Source organism: Carettochelys insculpta, chromosome 8 (assembly GCF_033958435.1).
Source record: "Carettochelys insculpta isolate YL-2023 chromosome 8, ASM3395843v1, whole genome shotgun sequence".
In the NCBI taxonomy this organism is placed as follows: Eukaryota; Metazoa; Chordata; order Testudines; family Carettochelyidae; genus Carettochelys; species Carettochelys insculpta.
Genome location: NC_134144.1, coordinates 53,238,188 through 53,258,761, shown reverse-complemented (window position 1 = coordinate 53,258,761; position 20,574 = coordinate 53,238,188). Strand labels below are relative to the sequence as shown.

The 20,574-nt window shown below is 42.5% G+C and overlaps 1 protein-coding gene across 1 annotated transcript in view; it reads left to right on the top strand.

Moving 5' to 3' along the window:
- The window catches only part of ARHGAP15 (Rho GTPase activating protein 15), a 500,572-nt gene that overhangs the window by 463,859 nt on the left and 16,139 nt on the right, over positions 1-20,574 (top strand). The window lies entirely within an intron of this gene.

Below are 20,574 nucleotides of genomic sequence, written 5' to 3'. Positions count from 1 at the left end.
ATAAGTCATTAAAAAGGCCTGCAGTTTACATGGAAAATTAGTGGTTCTACCCTATAGAAAAGTTTAGTGCAGCGCAGAATGCCTACAAGAAGCTCTTTGGAATGATTTAAGTTTCCTCCTCCTCTGGAAATGTTGAAGAAGTACTATAAGATGTTCCATTCAGATACTATGATGACAGACATGGCTTACATATCCAGATTTTTAACAACAGCATTATTAGTAGACCCCCCAAACCACTTCACAGAGCGGGGCAGTTCAAAGGGACCCAGATCTCAGGCTACTGCCTAAGCAGGGACCAGAATGACACGCCCCTTTGAAATACCAGGCCTCTATATAACTTTTCCCCTCCCCGCTTCTGGTGGTGGGCCGGCACCCCAGCAATCCAACTCTAGGGCTGCGTCTACACTTGCATTCCTCTTTTGAAAGAGGCATCCAAAGTAGGGAAATAGAAAATGCAATTGAGGTTCAGATTTACATATCTGGTGCCTCATTTGCGTATTCTTCTTTCAAAAGAGCTTCTTTCAAAAGAAAAAAAATCAAAAAGTAAACCCCATTTTTTTGTGGGAAGAAGGGTTTTTTTCGAAGACGGGGTTTACTTTTGAAAGAGCTGCATCTACACTGCTTTTCTTCTTTCAAAAGAGCTTCTTTTGAAAAAAGGAATATGGAAATGAGATGCCAGGTATGTAACTCTGCAGCTCTGTTGCATTTTCAACTTCCCTTATTTGCATGCCTCTTTCAAAAGAGGAATGCAAGCGCAGACACAGCCTAGCTGTAGAAATAGTATTTGCTGATTGTGTGACTCCTTTTTGACCAAGCAAACTTTAAGCGCTATCTGGAGGCCAAATTATTCCTTCAGTGAGGCACCTGGAGTTGCATTATTTCATGGGGTGTGGGCAGGTGTAGCAGATTACAATTTAGTAAACAACAAAGGATAGACTCTGGACCCTCTCTGGTAACTGTGCTGACTCTGTAGATCTTACTGAAGAAAGAAACTGGGAAGAGATCAATGTAGTAAGAAAGTGCCATTTTACATGGTCACGTCTTACAGCAGGACTGCCCTTAAGTTCAGATATGTGGCGGAAGTGGGAGTGTGGTAGGCCAAGGGTGACCGGATGTTCAAATTTAGACTGGAACATCTGGTCAAAAAGGGATTCTGGCAGCTCCAATCACCACTGCTACTGTACCACGCAGCAAGGTTGGCAGGCTCTCGGATAGCCTCTGCTCCATGCAGCTCCCAAGAAGAAGTCAGCGTGCCCCGTCCCCACCCTTCAGCCTCTACATATTGAGGCAAAGTGTTCCATATGGATTTCCCCCCAAAAAACACTGTCTTTGTTGTTCCCATTATCTGGGAACTGTTGCCGAAGGGAGCTGAGGAATTATGATGCCTGTGGAAAGGGTAGCACACACCACAGAGCAACCTCAGCATGCCTCCATGTAGGAACCAAAGAGGGGACATTCTGCTGCTTCTTGGAGCTCCTGGCAGTTAGCATTGCCCAGAGCTTACACCCCTGACCTCGTGGGCACCACCTCCTGCCCTCGCTGTGATCCTCCTTCTGCCCTCTGAACTCCTCAGCCCCAGCCTGGAGCATTCTTCTGTATCCCAAATCCCTCATTCCCAATCCCACCCAGAGCCCACACCCCTATTTGCATGTGCCCAACCCACACCTCAGCTACAATTCTCGCTCCCACCCTCCAAATCCCTTGGAGCTAGCCAGAGCATCCTTCTGCACCCCAAACCCCTCATCCCCAGACTCACTCTAGAGTCTGCAACACCACCCAGAACCTTCACCCACCTTTGTACCCCAAACCCCTACTTTAGTCCAGACCACCGTCCTGCAACTGAACCCCTCATTTCTGGCCCCACCTGAGAACCTGCACCCCCTCAGATAGCCCAAATCAGCTCCCACACTCCCACACCCCTGCTTCAGCCCCAGTTCTTCTCCCCTACTCCATCGCTCCACAAAGAGCTCCCTCCTGCAACTCAAACTCCTTGTCCCTAACTCCACTCAGAGTCCATGTGCCCCAGCCAGACCTCTCACCCCTCTCCCACACCCCAACCCACTCCATCAGCCTAGATCCCCCTTCCATACTCTGAATATCTCATTTCTGGCCCCACCCCAGAGCCCAGCTGGAGCTTTCACCCCTGTCTCCTGAGCCAGTCCAGTGAAAATGAGCGAGTGAATGAGTGAATGAGTGAGGCTGGGGAGAGCAAGCAACAGAAGGAGGGGGAAAGGAGTGAGCAGTGGCAGAGCCTTGGAGAAAGGGTAGGGCATGGGCAGGGCCTCAGAGAAGGGGCAGGGAAGGGGATGGAGTGAAAATGTTCGGTTGTGTATGACTAGAAAGCTGGCAATCCTAGTAAGGACCTTGGCACAGGGGTGAGGTTTGCTAATTATATATATAAAAGGGACCCCCACAAAAAAAGTAATCTTTTACTGCCTGGTGCCTTTATACTTGCTTCTGCCACATTCTGTAGATCACTGCATACAATATATGTAGGGCCATACCAAATTCATGGTCCATTTTGTTCAATTTTTCAGTCAAAGGCTTTAAAAATAGTAAATTTCTTGCTCTCTTCTATTTAAATCTGCACTCCCTGTAATGCACCCAGTGTATATGGGTTGATCTTCACAGCAAGCTCTAGAGAAAGGCTGTGTGGCATATTACTGTCAGCTAGGTTTTATAAGGGATTCTATCTGCTAAAGGTGAACCTTAGCGCAGGCAGCAGAAACCTCTGCTTTTTTTATGTGCTAAAGGATTTGAGTTCTATTCCCAGCAGCCCAGGTGTGTGTTGTCATAATGGGACTGAACTGGTCTCTTATTATAGCTTATTATACTCTCCAGAAGTGGACCCAAGAAGATGAAACTACTGTACCCTGACTGTGAGGGAAAAGCACATCAGATATGCTCAAGGACTATTAAAAACTAGAACGGTGATCACCTCGTTAATCCATGGGACTGAGACTCATGATTCATGGGTTCAGTTGCTGGCTTGGCGATGGACTTTCTATATGACCTTGGGTAAATAACTTAATCCCTCTGCTCCCTTGGTTCTCTAAAAAATGGTGACAATGCATCCTTTGTTCATGTTGTCTATTTGGACTGCAGTCTCTTCAGGGTAAGAACAGAACCTTACTGTGTGAATGTAGCGCACCTATCACAGCTGGTCCCGACTGCAATGCAAATAATTAAATAATGATGCTTTGTAGTTACATATGTCCTCAGCACATGGCCTGACCATAACTCCATAGGAAGAAGGACAGATTTGTTATCTAAATATATATATGCCCTTATTCACCCAATACAAATACAGGTTGAACATCTCTCAGCCAGCACCCTTGGGACCTGACCAGTACTGAATGAGAGAATTTGTTGGATCATGGGAGGAGCATTACCAATACTTAAACTGCTTCGTGGGCTAGAAAACAGATAGGGGTAAATCAGAGTTAAATAACAGCACAAAACACTGAAAGCCAGAACTGGTGGTTGGAAACAAACTTTATGGGACTGTGGCCACACCCATGGTAAGTGGTTGTTTGGCTAACTAAAATCACGACAGATTATGGATGTTGCAGGATGAGAGAGTTCCAGATTAGAGAGGTTCAACCTGTAGCTGCATTTCCGGTGATCACTGCAGCAAAGCCCAGTGAAGCAGTACATATATCAGTGGCATGTACTAGCACACCAACAGCTCAGGATAGGAAAGAATGACAAATTGGACTAAGCATTATGGAAGCAATGTTCTTAATCTATATAAAGAAAGTCAGCACATGGTGCTGTTTTGTATAATCACATCCTTGTGGAAGGAAGAAAATATTTTATGAGTTTTGGCTCCATGCTAAAACGTTGAAGTAGAAGGTTACATGAGAAACAAATGGCATCCAGAATAGAAGGGTTGGCATAAATGTCTATTCTGTCTTGTACATCATCTTATCAGCGGGCAAGAAAGGATCCATTCTGTGAGCCATGGAGGCCCAATAGATCAGGGTAAATGAAAATATATATGCTGATTGGTCTGTTAACACCAGGGTATTTGACTGTGGTAAGCACAGCCATTTTGTATTTATTTTGAACTAACTTGGTTAAAATGAGGAACTGGTTTACTTAGGTCCAACAACAGGTGTAATTATCTCTCCTTTACATTGAGATTGTCTGACAACTAAAATATAACTATAACACAAGCGACCGATCACGTCCTATACAATGACCCACCTTGCTATGATTGATGTAGAATCTAATCATAAGAATATATTTATCATATTGTTCTGGCTTCATAATCCATTGGGGAGGAAGACAGTGAGTGGCCATTCCATTGCTTACTGTATCCCAGCACAGAGCAGCAACCTTAATTCTACTTTGCAGCAAAAACCACAAAAATGGCTGCTAATTTGACTCAGTACTATGCTGTGGGTGACATCATTCCACTATCAGCCCAGTTATGACCACTGTACTCCTCCAATTAATTCCCTTGCTGGCCTCTACCCATATACATATCTGCTTTCAGGCTGGGTCTTCAACGCACCATATCAAAAAAGACGTGAAAATCTCCACACTGTGTTCATGCAGCCATCAAATCTGGGCTCTGCCTAGGCAGCAGTGTTACTTTGTAATAATCCATTTTGGAATAGCTATTCTGACATAGCTTATTTCAGAATAAAACAGCTATATACAAGAATGCATTTTGAAATAGCACCCAGGTACACTAAACTCCAGGACTCTCAAGTAACCAGCATTTTAATCATAAATAAATTTGGAGTTTTCCATAAGTACGGTACAGTGAAAATAAACACAAATATATACAGCAAATACAGTATGACTGTGTCTACACTTGCATTCCTCTTTCAAAAGAGGTATGCAAATGAGGAAACTGAAAATGTAAATGAGGTAAAGATTTATATATCTGGCACCTCATTTGCATATTCTTCTTTTGAAAGAGGTTATTTGAAAAGAAGAAAAGCAGTGTAGACATGGCTTTATCGAAAGTAAACCCCATCTTCAAAAGAACCCTTCTTCCCAAAAAAAAAAAAATGGAAAGAAGGGTTCTTTTGAAAATGGGGTTTACTTTTGAATGAGCTGCATGTATACTGCTTTTCTTCTTTTGAAAGAAAGATATACAAATGAGATGACAGATATGTAAATCTGCATCTCATCTGCATTATCAATTCCCCTAATTTGCATGCCTTTTTAAAAGAGGAATGCAAGTGTAGACACAACCTATAAGTTTACAGTGTACTGTGTACCAACTGTTTTTGGCAAATATGGTACTCTGTCTACATTTTTGTTTCTTTCTTAATATCTAATCTTGTTTTTCTTTAGTGTTATGCATTGCTACTCATACTTCTCTATTATCCAGAATATTTGAATATCTGGCAAGCTCCTGATCCTGGAGATGCCACATATGAAAGAGTTTATTGTATTTTGAAATAACATGTCCAGACACATTGTGCTTATTTTGAAATAGTGCCACTGGATGCCATTATGACTTATTTTGAAATAGTGTTATTCCATGCCTTAAGAGCACCTATAACTATTTTGAGGTAGGCATTATTCTTCCTGCAATGAGGTTTATGAAATTTGATATAGTGCATCTGCTATTTATTTCAAAATAGCATGTGCATAGTGTAGATGCTCAAAAAGTGATTTTGAAATAACTTTGTTGCGTAGATGTAGTCCTACTGAGCACGTGCACTTTTGTGAGTGTAGCTCAGACGTCCTCTTTCTCCCTTATGCCCTATCTTTCTGACTACAAGGATGTTAATGTTCGTAGGGGAGCTTTAGTTCAATAGGTATAATAGCATGTGAGCAAAGTCTACAGGAACTAGAGAAGGAGAATGTTTGCTGGGACTTTGAGAAAGTATTTGTATGAAACCATCATTAGAATGCTTTGCCTATACTCAGGGAACAATTCTGCTCTGGTTTGCACCTGGGCAACCCTACTGATGGTGGGGAAGGATAGGTCAGTGGTTTGAGCATTGGCCTGCTAAATCCAGAGGGCAGGCCACTTAGGGATCTGGGACGAATAGATTTGGGGGGAAAAGCATCTGTCATGGGTGGTACTTGGTCCTGCTAAGAAGGCTAGAGGAATGTATTTAATGACCTGCCAAGGTCTCTTCCAGTTCTATGAGATACATATTATATTTTACACAAAAACATATGAAAGCAGAATTCTCTACAGAGACCCCTTCATGATGTTGACCTAATTTAATGGAGTTAAACAACTCCTGCACACTATCAAGCTATGGGGGAATCTCTGCCGCTGTCACAGGAGGGTAGGAAAGTTGTGGTTGAAGACTCTACCACTATTCTTATCCTCCAGTCTATGTGTAGGAGGAAAGGGGGAAGCATGACCACAGAGCACTTAGGTTGGAGTATCAGCTGTGGAATTCTTATCTAATGCACAGCTGCGCCTGGCAGAGGAGAGTTGGACAATTCCCCGCTTTGTCTCACCAGCCAACCCAGTGGCTACAACCACACTTGGAGCTACATGTATGCTTCCTAGCTCACACGGCCATACTTGAGCTCGTTCTCATCAAGCTACTACTATTCTACTAGCAAAAATACTTGTATCAGGTGGTAGCACAGGCAGCAGCAAGTAGTGTCATGAGCTAGCCATCCCTTGTGAGCACCTGCCCAAATCCCACAGATTCAGTCATCTAGCCCATCTGCCACCCCCAAAGCTACCATGCCCGCTCTACTATTTTTAGCACACTAACTTAATAACAGCAAATGCAAGCTGGGAATCATATCCTTTGCTCCAAGTGCATCCCAAGCTGGAGCTATACACTTGGAACTGTTGAGAGGATATGGCCTTTAATCAGGAAGATTCCACTTAACCTAACTAAATACTCTCAATTTCCACCAGCATAAGAAAGTTCAGATCAGGTGTCAGTCATGCATGAGATGAATTTGAGTAGAAGGGTCTCTCTAGTGTTTAGAACTGCATCAGTAATATTTGATATAATCAGTCACAGCTGGACAAGTGACGACTAGTGCTGTAATGACAGAACAGAAGAATGAAGTCCTGACAGAACTGAGTGCATGTAGTGTCTGCCCATGCTGGCAAGCCTGTAGCCGTGTCTACACGTGCACGCTACTTCGAAGTAGTGGCACTAACTTCGAAATAGTGCCCGTCACAGCTACACGTGTTGGGCGCTACTTCGATGTTAACATCGACGTTAGGCAGCGAGACGTCGAAGCCGCTAACCCCATGAGGGGATGGGAATAGCACCCTACTTCGAAGTTGAACGTCGAAGTAGGGCAAGTGTAGACGATCCACATCCCGCAACATCGAAATAGTGGGATCCGCCATGGCGGCCATCAGCTGAGGGGTTGAGAGACGCTCTGTCTCCAGCCCCTGCGGGGCTCTATGGTCACCATGTGCAGCAGCTCTTAGCCCAGGGCTTCTGGCTGCTGCTGCTGCAGCTGGGGATCCATGCTGCATGCACAGGGTCTGCAACCAGTTGTTGGCTCTGTGGATCTTGTGTTGTTTAGTGCAACTGTGTCTGGGAGGGGCCCTTTAAGGGAGCGGCTTGCTGTTGAGTCCGCCTTGTGACTCTGTCTGCAGCTGTGCCTGGCACCCTTATTTCGATGTGTGCTACTTTGGCGTGTAGACGTTCCCTCACAGCGCCTATTTCGACGTGATGCTGCGCAACGTCGATGTTGAACGTCGACGTTGCCAGCCCTGGAGGACGTGTAGACGTTATTCATCGAAATAAGCTACTTCGATGTAGGCTTCACGTGTAGACGAAGCCTGTATGTGCATCTATTTCCTAAAATGTCTGCAAGATCTAAACTGCACCGAGTTCCCTCATGCAGAGAATACACTTTAAAGAAATCCTAGTTCTTCTAAAGAGAAACAGCTGACATTGAAAATTAAGTTGTATTATCTTGATATCATTTGTTAAGTTCCAAGAGTAGCATCCATTAAGATAAGTGTGGCTTGATGTTAGAGTGCAAATGGGATACCAGGTTTTTAGGGCACTTGCTGCTTTAAACATTTTACAAGAGCAAGGCAAAACCTTGAGTTTCCCATTGATTTTACATTAAATCTGTCCATATAACTTGTAAACTAAAAACATACAGCTCAGGGCTGGTTGGACACATCATATGGCATTTGTCAGTTTAATGCTACATCAAGTGTTTTGCAAGGAAGGGTCTTAAAAAAACTAGCTGAATCTTAGAGGCCACTGACACCTTAAATAAACATATAAAACATGAACTGTAGGCCAATTTCTACCATTTTCAGTGCAGCAGAACTCTCTATGAAGTTAGTGAGCATTTTTCTCAGTAAAAACGCTACAGAATATGACCCATTTTATGTTGAGATATTCTACTTCTGTAGCATTTTGTGTCCTTCCCCTCTTAAATCCTTGTTTCTCTTTTGGTGAAAACAGGACTAGGACCACAACTATGCCTTCTATCCTTTCTTGCTGTTTTGGGGTGTTTGTTTGTTTTTGTTTTGTTTTGTTTTGTTTTGTTTTGTTAATCAGAAGAGATCACGCCGTGCAGACAGCCAGCTAATCCTACGAACCACCAAAGTCTATGTGGACCCTTACGTGCCATTTATGTCCTACTTTGAGGACTTAAAAAGTCTTTGAGTGATGCACTGGACCTCTGCATAAGAGTGAATTTCATCCTATATGAAATAACCACCCTCTGTATGAGACATTTCTATCACCTCAGCAACTTCAGGTTGAAACTCTCTAATCTGGCACCCTTGGGAACTGACCAGTGCCAAATGAGAGAATTTGCCAGACCATGAGCAGTCAATGTTGTCTAGTAGCATTACCAACACTTACACTGTTTACAAGGCTCTTTGAAGATATTTAGGGGTAAATTACCACTAAATAACAGCACAGAGCACAGAAAGACAGGACTGGTGGCTGGAAACAAAATCTATGGGGCCACGGGAAAGTTGGCGACACCCATGATAAGTGGACATCTAGCTAACTAAAATCATGCTGGGCTACAGGATGTTGCCAAACAAGAGAGTTCCAGGTTAGAGAGGTTCAACCTGTAATTCACAATAGGAGAATTGTCACCTCAAGTGAGAAATAAAAAGCACCTTCTGCACAGTGCTTTATGAATATTAAAGAACTAATCCTTCTTGGAAGAAGCTGTTATTATAAACATGTTACGGACAGAAAAGCTGAGGTACACTTATTATAAATGACTTACCCAGAGTCAGAGAGCATGTCAGTGGCAGACCCAGTAAGCTCAGAGTCATTGCCCAGAGTTTGCTGCTGTAGCCATAAGATTTTCTTGCTTCTTTAATATGCACTACCCCAAAACAGCTAAAAGTATTCAATGATATATTACAGCGTTACTTGAATGTCATAATCATTACCCTCAAGGGCATCATTTACCATATTAATATTGTTATATGTTCTAATGTGTTATTTACTGTATTAATATTTAGATTTTTAAATAATTAAACTAAAAGTTAGTGACCAAGCTGCCTTTTAGCAGTCCCTCTCCCGTCTTTTTTAAGTGGAAAGCATTGAACCCAGATGCCCAAGTACGGATGATATTCTTCCAGCAGCAGCATCTGGCTCCTTGGCAAGCACTTCAGGCAAGTTGTCTGGGGAGTTTTGCAGTTGCGTCCTGGTTTATCACATGGATTGAGCATCGGGCTCTCTCTGGCTGCCTTGTCCGGGTGGAAGCCAACTCCTTTTGATTCACCTTTGATTCTGAGAAATTAGTTAACTCTGTTTTTCCTGTGCTTTAGGCTGCTTGTGTTTTGTTATGCTATGTGCATTCGTTTACAGTCCAGACTTTTCCCTCCTTTCAGTCAGAAATGAAATTATCAGAGGTGCCCCTCCCCCAGTAAAGCCTTTAGTTCTTTAATAATAATGATGTGAAGTGATTTCACTACAAATAAGTCCCTTATTAAGCAGTGATGGTGTTGATTGAAAACAATAGCAAATACCCTGTAAGTTAATATATTCTCTAACACAAACCATAAAAGAATTACAGAGGTTTTTCTATTGGCTGATTTACAAAAAATTGGCTCACCACTTCCTCATAGCACCATGAAGAAGCAGAGTATCCAATGAGTGAAAACAGACAGACAAACACAGCAGTATGGATCAGCTTTATTGCATTCCAAAGTGCACCAGCTTCTGGAAACTGAATTTAACATAATAGATTTATTTTTACCTATTTAAAAAAAAAAAGCCACATGTATAAAAAGCTGAACAATAGCCCACGCAAGAGGCAGGAATGACAATGTGATGACAAGTCCAGCAGCAGTACCCACAATGCTGAAGATAAATCAGAAATTAAAGCTATTGCATGACAACTAGTAATACTTAGCATGGATGTCTGCAAAATTTCCATATTTATTTTTTAGTGGCGGAGAAAAGATGCAAGTTACACATGTGATATTCATTTATTAAAGTATGTACCATACCAGCAGATCAGCAGGTTTAGACAGGCTTAAACAGTAAATCTAGGCTCAGGAAAACTCTCTTTTATATAGCAGAACAAATCACATATACAATTATGAACCTTTCACAATGAAACCCAACATCGGGCAAAATTCACCAGGCTTAGCTAGTCATTATGAAGCACTCTATGGTGCCGAGAAGTTCAGCAAATATCAGAGAGATTGCAGGAGGCCTGAAAACAGAGGTGAATGGTCTCAATTCTGGAAAGCCAAACTATTCAAGAAAGCACATAAGCAAACAGCATTAAGTGGAAACAATAGAATCTAAGCATATGCATAAAGCTTTCCTGAATCAGGGCCTTAGTATTACAAGCCTCTCACTCTTAGCCCAACAAAAAGGGCCAGGACAGTAACAATAGAAACAATGACATTTTGAGTTCCACTGCTGCAAGTTGTTAGTCAAAAGACCAACAAAACTAGGTTTCCTGGTATCCTTACATTTACATATCATCATAAATGCTGAAATGTGCATGTATATCATGGAGTGCCCAATGATCACTCACAAATTCCTTAGAGTGAATAAAACATTTTTTGAAGATCACTCATTCTGCACTATCACAAGAACTTTGCAAATTCTCAGTATTTGAAGGGAAAATGTAACAGTGCAAGAAGGGTGGCCAGGTGCCAAGTTTTTGACCAGAGCACCTGGTCGAAAAGGAATCCCAATGGCTACCATCAGCACCAGTTATTGGGTTGTTAAAAGTCAGTAGGGTTGTGGGACTAGGGCAACCTCCCTACCTTCCCCAACTCCCTTCAGCTCCTGGGAAGTGACCAGCTGGTCTCTATGGCTTTTAGATGTATGGGGGGAGTGGGAAAGTCCATGTGTTGCGCCTACCCTGAACACCAGTTCCACAGCTCCCATGTGGCAACAAACCGCACCCGGGATGGCAGCCTAGGGAGACTTCCTGGCCACAACTCTGCTTTGGGGCTGCAGGGACCCACTGGTCAAATGCTGCCCAGACCTATCACCCCTTCCATGCCCTAACACCCTTTTCCAACTCCAGATCATTCCCAAGCAAATTCTTGCCCCCCAGACTCCTTGGCCCCAGCCCAGAGCCCATCCTGCATCCCAAACATCTCAGCCCCAGCCTCACTCCAAAGCCTGCACCCTCCACACACACACATCTTCCCTCTGACTCAGCCCAGAGCCCATTCCTGCAGCCAAACTCTTTCCCAGAGCCTGCATCCCCTCCTGGACTCTGAACCCTTCAGCTCCAGCCCAGAGTGCCCTCCTGGACCCCAGCTCCTTCATCTCCAGCCACACCCCAAAGCCTGCACCCCTCACCAGAGCCCTCATGCCCCCCTGCATCCCAGGTCCTGCCACAGCCCTGAGCCTCCTGCACACCCCAAGCCTCTCATCCGTGGTCCCACACCCCCACACAGCCCTCACCATCCCAAACTCCAACCTCTTCTCCCAGCCTGGTAAAAGTGAGGGAAGAGGGTGGAGTGATGGAGTGAGGGGGAAAGATCTCAGGAAAGGGGCAAAGAAAGGAGTGGGAACATAGGTGTTTGGTTTTTGAGCCATTAGAAAGTTGTCAACCTGAAGTTCAAGTCCTAACTTCCCGTGAGTTTAGATATATAGTCTGTCTTTATTTCTGACTTTAAAAATAAAGCCAATTATCATAAAGAATCTAGCAAGTGTTTACATCTGGTACTTCTGTGTGCTACCATTTTGGAAATGTACCCAACTGAAATTACAGTGGAATCAATGATAAATAATTAAATTGTATTCTGCGTTGGGCCCCGAAGACCTCTAATCAGGAGCAGAGTATCATTGTGTGCATGAATATGCAGGTAGACACAGTCTCTGCCCCAAAGAACTTTTACTTTTAATTCATATAGCACTTTGGATCCAACTAACTGAATTTAGTTTATAAACAAGTAAAGTGTTTGTGTTATCCTAATTATAGAAATGGGGAAACTGAGTCATCAAAGGTTCTGTAAATACCTTTCATGCAGTTCTAGGTTCTGCTGCTTACTAACTCTGAAATAGGCCATTGGTCTTCTTATGCAAAGGACCCTCTTTCTGGGTTGCACAAGTTGCAGTGAATTTTACTGCTGAGTTTAATGTATGTGGTTTTGCAATCCCTGAGTTTTGCTTTGAATTTAGAATTCTTTTAAATCCAAATATCTGAGGGTTCTCAGGTCTCTGGAGAAGGTTCTTTATATCTTAAAGGACTGGATGGCAACATGTTGAAGTGCAGAAGCAAATTACCCAGGGGTTAATTGCAGAGTTTTTCATTCTTAAAATCTTCATTGGGACTGTTTTATTTAAAATAAAAAAGACAAATGGCTAAATGTCAGTGTTTTGTACATAACAGTCAATTTAACACAATGAGATCTATTCTACCTTCAACTGAAGAGAATTTATGCAGGTAATTTGTTAATGTTAGTGTGAATGTGTCATGTAGATCCCCAGCATTTTGATGGGAAAAAACCAGACTATGCTATTATTTTTACATAAATAGATAGTGATAGATGAAACACATGCTTGTCAGGAAAAAAACACATGAAATCAATAATTCTGATCAACTCGGCCAATAGATAGACCACCACTTATAAGACTGCTAGGATCATGTTAGAGTGGATCATTTTTTTTTACATATTGCAAAAAATGTGACAACCATTTCAGTCATCATACTAAGAGAAAGCAATATATTTTTGCTTCCAGGGAGTAGCATTTCACATTTCAGCATCTCCAAATTATCAGGAACATACATCTCTTTTTGTGGTCTATTGCAGCATTTGTACTTCTAACAGGATATTGGCCATTTTCTTGTGAAGATCTACAAATCCTCATAAACAAATACCAGTTTGAGAAAATTAACAGCAAATCTGTGTACTGGAATGCACCCTATTTATAATGGGAACAAAAAACTGGCAATGAAATATAAACCTAAATCACAGCAGAATGACCTACTTTTAGTCATTTGCCAAAGAGACAGTGTTTTTAGACAGCTCCTCTGAAGTAGCGTCTTTATGTCTCTGCCATCTGCAGATTTATTATTGTGCCTGAAAAAACAAAAAGACCTACAGTATTCCTGCATGAAACTAAGCTTTGTCTATAGGAAAAAAACTTCAGTATTGTGGGCACCACACCCACACCTACTGATGTGGTCCAAGTTTTTTTCTTTAGAGCACCTAATTAAGAAACCCTGACTCATTTACATGGATACGTTTGATCTAAATTGCATTCCAAACCGCACCAAATTAGGAGCATCTGTGAATGTGAAATGTTTGTTCCCTGTGACTGGTAAAACAGGGCCAGCTCTGGACAGCACATGTTCAAGTGACGAAAAATATTTCAGATGTAACATATTTCTGAGAGCCACTTTTCCACTAATAATTCATAGAGAGTTAAAGCAGTGTCTCTGCTTCCACAATCACTTCAGGCAGTGAAAAATGTGTCATCTTTTCTTACTTAAAAATAAAAAGAGGTAGATGACCACCTACTTTGTTCTTTCTCACTGAAAAGAAGGTACAACGGATGGCAGAGTTGCAAATGCACACAGGAATAGAATGTTGTCATATACATAGCATCTTTTTGCAAGGCATTCAGAAATCCTGAGCTGTGGTGGAAATGGAAATATCTTTTTGATGACTGGCCTTTGACCGCAGCAAAGAATCTTTAACTTGAAATATTCTCTACTATTTGTTAACCAACAGTGTAGTGCTGTCGAAAGTATGTGGATGAAGACCTGGATGTCTGCTTGGTGAAATTTGACTATGCACACTGGCTGAATATTTAGGATTAAAGCCAATAGGCCAGATTCTTGAGCGTGGATGCAGGCACTTGCAGCTGCATCACTGCTGTAATTTAATCTCATGACTGGAGACTGTCCCCACAGGGCTATCCTCAGGATTAATGGAGCTCTATTTAGTGCTATTGAACTGGTGCCCCTCCCCATGCCCAATGGCAGTGGGGTGGGGAATGATGATATTTTTAGAAATGCCATTTTATAATCTTTAGCAGCACAGTGATGCAAACATTGTAAAGCATACTTAAACGAGGATCCTGTAGACTAACACAGTAAATTCAGAAACTGACAGTATATATCTCTGATTGGCAATGAGAAACTCAAGCAGCCCTTATCTTTCTCTAAATTAAGCCAGGGAAACACCCCTACACATGGTGGCCATCGGATCAGAGGCCAGCAGATATGTTTGTAACTCATGTTTAAGATGTTGTGAAAGTCAAGACTATAACAGGCTTAAAAAAAAAGAACTAGAGAAATTTTTGGAGGATAGGTCCCTGAATGGCTATATAGCCACGATGGGCAGAGATGGTATCCCTAGCCTGTTTGTCAGAATCTGAGAATGAGAGACAGGAACTGGATCACTTGATGATTGCCTGTTGTGTTCATTCCCTCTGGGGCACCTGGCCCTGGTCACTATCACAAGACAGGATACTGGGCTAAATGGACCGTTGGTCTGACCAATTCTAGGCACTTGTATATTCGTATGTGAACTCCCAATTTTTGCTTTGTGCAGTTTGTTCAAACCTCAGATTTGGTCCAGGTGTTTTGACTTGAAGGATTTGAAACAAGGCATCCTTTTAGTTCAGTCAGTATTGTGCTTTTGCTTCTTTTTGGAATACGTGCAAGTTACAAAATGTCAGTGAAAATGAGTTTATGAGATACATAATAGTGCTATGGTTACATTTGAACTTAAATCCACATTCATCTATCTAAGGATTCTCTTGCTTTCTAGTATGTTATATATGATGAAGGTTTATATTCATGGCCTTTAAATAAAAAGGGGAGAAACTATATAAATAACACTTCTTTTGTCTGAAGAGATTTTAATGCATTTGTCTGATCTACTGTTTTGCAGTAGCTAGAATATAATTTGAATATATTAATATTTTCAGCAACTGTGCTCAGGGAGCACAGTTAATAACTTATGCATGGCTACATAGATATACTTCAGACGGAGGTAATGTTTTTAGCCCTTATGTTGGTAATTCTTAGAAACACACAATGAAAGAGCCCGTTCTTTCCTCCTCTTTGTTGTGGGCATGCATTGTGATGGTATGGAGCCAGTGTTCTTGCTGTTGTCTACACAGCCTGGATTCAATAAGCAGTTATATATGCATATTATGACAATGTGGTCAAGGAAACCAGATTTTTTTACTATACCTTCATGTGCCTGTATAGCATAAAATCTGGTGCTTATTTTTCTTCTCTTCATTCAGAATGTTAACATATTTATAATTTGATACAGGTTATGTTCATTTTACAATTAAAATTATAGAGTTAGATGAAAACCCAGCAAGATGGTACTAACTTGAAAATATTTATCTTTTCATACATTAGCTGTCATGATGCAATGTAAAGTCATAAATCTGTTGAATGGCCAACCCACAGCTGAATGTATGATAGCCGTATCCTCTTCTGTGTTGCAAGTCCCAACAGGTTGCTTCTGTCTCAGAAGCTGGGATTTTTCCTCTATAGTTCTCACACCCTGAAACTAGAAGGCACTGCTGCTGTATCATCAGAAGCTACCTGCCTTCTCCCTAGCTCGTCTTCTATCAGTTGCTCCATTCCCTGCTTTCAGCCCTTTTTTACAGGGGCATTGGGGAGAAGGACAGCAGCAGCCTGAAGAGAAGAACTCAGCAGGGCTGTCTGCCCTACTCAGTGCCTTCTTCCCACTCGTGCTGGACACATCCTCTGCCAGGGAAGGGAAAGAGACTCCAGGGGCATACAGGGGGAAAAACAATGAAAGATGCTACAGGCTATACCGAAAGTTTGGACAAGAATGATCGAAAGAAACTCTGCCTTGCATTGCTGCTGACGGCAGCCAAGGAAAGGGTCCTGCTGTTTCAGATAATCATCTCAACATTAGCCTGCTTATTCAGCTTGATTTCATACTCAGAATGTAGATGATCCTGTTTTGTCCCCTCCCTACTATGACATGTTGCTACACTGAGGACTACAAGAGGGGTTGCATCCAGCTGTTGTAGAACATCTACGCCATCCGCAAAGCCCTTGCTGCAAGATATTCCTGGGCTGCAGGTTTCATCAGCTTTCTGTCCCTTGAGACCTCTGGAGCAACAAGGGGGCCAAAGCAGAATGCAGAATCTGAGACCCTGTCTCCAGACAGGATTATGCTCCATGTTATATTTACCATACATAATACTATATGGTCTGAAGTTTTCCATTTTAGAGTAAGATACTGAGTAATGTTGCCCAGTCACATAACTATGATCCTGCACACTCTCCGGGTGACCGAATGGATGATTCTTTTCTGTACACTGGACTCAGATTACATTTGAATTAATATCAACTGTCCTGAAGAAATTTGCAGTTATGTCTAGCAGCTGGAAATAGTGCAGGAGCTTCCTGTGCAAAGCATACGTAGTTTGTATTTATATGGATTCCACCACAGTCATAGCCTAACTTAATCTTCACTGTTGAAATTCCCATTCAGATTTCAGAAAAATTCCAGGGGATGTGTACTGTAAGAAGAGATCTGTAAGTCTGACCAGAGAGTCCCAAAAGACAGATATGGGAAATATAAGGACCCAGAATTGTCTTTTGGCTGAGTTCATCTTTGCTTTACATCTGATCTCAGTGTAAGAGCCAAGGGGCAGAGTGCAAAACAAAGAATTCAGGCCTAGATATTAAAAAGTATGTAGGCATTAATGTCCACGGCATTTCAGTGCCTAAGAGACTAAATCTTGTTTTTGAAAAGGATTTACGCACTTAAGAGCCAAATCCCCATGAGCTGTTGATGTGATTTCTGCTCCTATGTGCCTAAGTCCCTTTTGAAAATGAGACTTAGGCACCTAAGTCATTTAGGCACTGCTCTACTCCATGTAGCAACACCTAAATACCTTAACAAATTTGGACCTTAGACACTATGAGAACAAACCATTAGCCACTTTGGTACTTCCAGACTACATACTGGGCCAAACAACACCTGGGCTACGTCTACACGTGCATGCTACATCAAACTAGCTTATTTCGATGTAGCGACATCGAAATAGTCTATTTCGATGAATAACGTCTACACGTCCTCCAGGGCTGGCAACGTCGACGTTCAACTTCGACGTTGGGCAGCACCACATGGAAATAGGCGCTGCGAGGGAACGTCTACATGCCAAAGTAGCACACATTGAAATAAGGGTGCCAGGAACAGCTGCAGACAGGGTCACAGGGCGGACTCAACAGCAAGCTGCTCCCTTAAAGGGCCCCTCCCAGACACAGTTGCACTAAACAACACAAGATACACAGAGCCGACAACTGGTTGCAGACCCTGTGCATGCAGCGTGGATCCCCAGCTGCCGCAGCAGCAGCCAGAAGCCCTGGGCTAAGGGCTGTTGCACACGATGACCATAGAGCCCCGCAGGGGCTGGAGAGAGAGCGTCTCTCAACCCCTCAGCTGATGGCCACCATGGAGGACCCCGCTATTTCGATGTTGCGGGACGCGGATTGTCTACATGTGCCCTACTTCGACATTCAACTTCGAAGTAGGGCGTTATTCCCATCCCCTCATGGGGTTAGCGACTTCGACATCTCGCCGCCTAACGTCGATTTCAACTTCGAAATAGCGCCCAACACGTGTAGCCGTGATGGGCGCTATTTCGAAGTTGGCGCCGCTACTTCGAAGTAGCGTGCATGTGTAGACGCGGCCCTGGATTCCTTCCTTGCATATCAGAAGCATCCTCTTTCCACTGCAGTTATGCCATTAAAAGAGTGTTGCTGCCCTTCCCAAGCTTCAGCTGAGTACTTATCTGAAGGGCTAATAGAAACAACACAGCAACTCAGATCCAGCATTGGGGCTCAAACCCCCTGACCCTACCACTAAGGAGAAGTATGTGAAAGCTGGTAGTGATTTGAAGAGTTTTTCAAGTATATCCGAGGGAGAAGTGTCACAGAAACCTACAGCCTTCTCGGCAGTCATTTCATGCTGATCATACTATAGAAAAGAGGCACAGCACAGGGGCTAATTCAGTGCCGAGTAGAAATTGAGATGGAAATGCCTCATTTTTCCACATCCCCTAAGCCAGAGGGTTTCAGGGAAGAAGGTTAGTCCCCAGTACATGCTGGACAGTTCTCAGTCTCCTTAATTGGCACTCTGGCTGCAAAGACCCTTCCAGCCAGCATGTGGCACTACCCTGGATGCACTCTCATCTTTCTTCAGCAGGCCCCTGTTATGTTCCTCTTAACCAGGAGCTCCTGAGGCCTATGGTGTAGTATCAACGTAGCAGGTTGCACACTATTTGGCACTTCCCCAATGCCAGGAAAATTCACCAAGGAGCTGCAACCCTGGCAGATCACCCTGATACTGTAGCTTCATGTTATCCCTATGAGAAATAAATATAATGCAAATTAAGTTTTATTTCTTGACTACCTTCATTCTGGACATTCATATAACTACAGAATAGTGGCCTAAGCTACTGTACAGTAGGGCTGAGGCAAGAAACCAGAAAGTGTGAGTTTAGCATGACAGAAAATGAACAGTGGGTTTTTGTAGAGCAGCAGACATGCGGAGCAGCATTTCCCAAAGTGTGGTCCATGGCCCAGTATCGGTCCTTGGAAAAAAAAATACTGGTCCTTAGAAAAGATACAAATGATCGCTATGTACTGTTATTATTGTGAATAAATAATAAACAGTGAAAATGTATTCATTTTTCATTCTTTTTTATGTGTGTTTATAATTTAGGCCATAAAAAAATGGTACTGAAAAAAACTGGGTCCCAATTATATAAAGTTTGGGAAACCCTGATGTAGAGGATTTTTATAGAACAGGGGATTTTTGTAGTGTTTTTGTGTGTAGCAGCACTATTTCCAAATAAGCTATTCCAGAATTTTTTTTCCAGAACAGCTTATTTTGAAATACTGCTGCTGTGTAGCTATAGCCAAAAGGACCGTGACTGCACATTGCAATAGGCTAAGGAATGAATAGCAATGGAAGTTTGTCAATTGACCTCAATGGCGCTTTCACCTCTGGGCTAGAGGTGATGTGTGCAGGACTCTTCAAGGACTAAGGTGACATGTAAGCCAAGGTAAATACTAACAAGATGGTTCCTTGGGATATTTTCTGAGGGCTGTCGCCTGGCCCAGTATTTCTCTGATGAGACAGCACAGCCCTGGTGGGGAAACAACTATTTAAAGCTGTGCTCATGCAGCCAACACAGGATCCGTAATAACAATTAGATTTGTGTGAAGGAGACACACAACCACTTCTTGTGTTTCTGCATCAGGCATCATGGGAGAAAATGTAACTTTCTGAAGTGTAACAGGAAGTTATTTGTTGCTGGCAACTTGAGAAAGCTATTGATAACTGCACAGCAATGCTAATGCCCACTGCCATTTCAGTGGAACTGCTAAGGGAATGAAATGGGCTGTATTACAGCAGGCACAATACTTGTAGCAGATAGTAGCATATGCCAAATCCATCTCCTTCCCCAGAGTTTGCACTTACTGGAAGAAGAGTAGAGAAGCCAAGAGGGCCAGTGATAGCACTGGCTGACTGAAATACTAAACCTGCTATGAAGGATGAGGATTATATTATTGTACACAATGACAGGGATTATCTGCTTTTTATTTTTCTCATAGTCAAATTTAAAAAAAAATCCAGTTACATGCATTTGTGCTCAGCCATAGTAGGTTACTTTTAGCACACCACACATGCTTATCATGTTCTGTTTGAATGTGTTGAACAAAGGTGGCCGTTGCTGATGACCAGGAAAATGGACTTGGAGTCTAGAGATCTGGTATACAGTTTCTGCATAGACTCATTGTGTGATTATGAAAATGTCACTTGGAATCTCAGACAGTCCTTTTCCCACTAGTAAAATGCAATTGATAAGACTAACCCACCTTTGTGAACTATGGATGCTGAATATTATTATTAGAGACAAAGTCCACAGCATAATGAAGAATTTTTTGCATTTTTCCTGCTGATCTCATTTCTTAACTTACTTTAAACTCTTCCATTGATTTTAATTACACTTAAGATAAAAGCTGAGCTCACAAATCAAGCAAATTTAATAACTATTTAAAGTGAATTTGCTTGCTCGTCAGGCTTTCCCAGCTGTGTTTGAAAGTTTATTTCTAGCACAGACACACGCTGGAACAGTTCTGTAGGAAGTATCTAGTATGACCAGTATGTGACATGTGAGT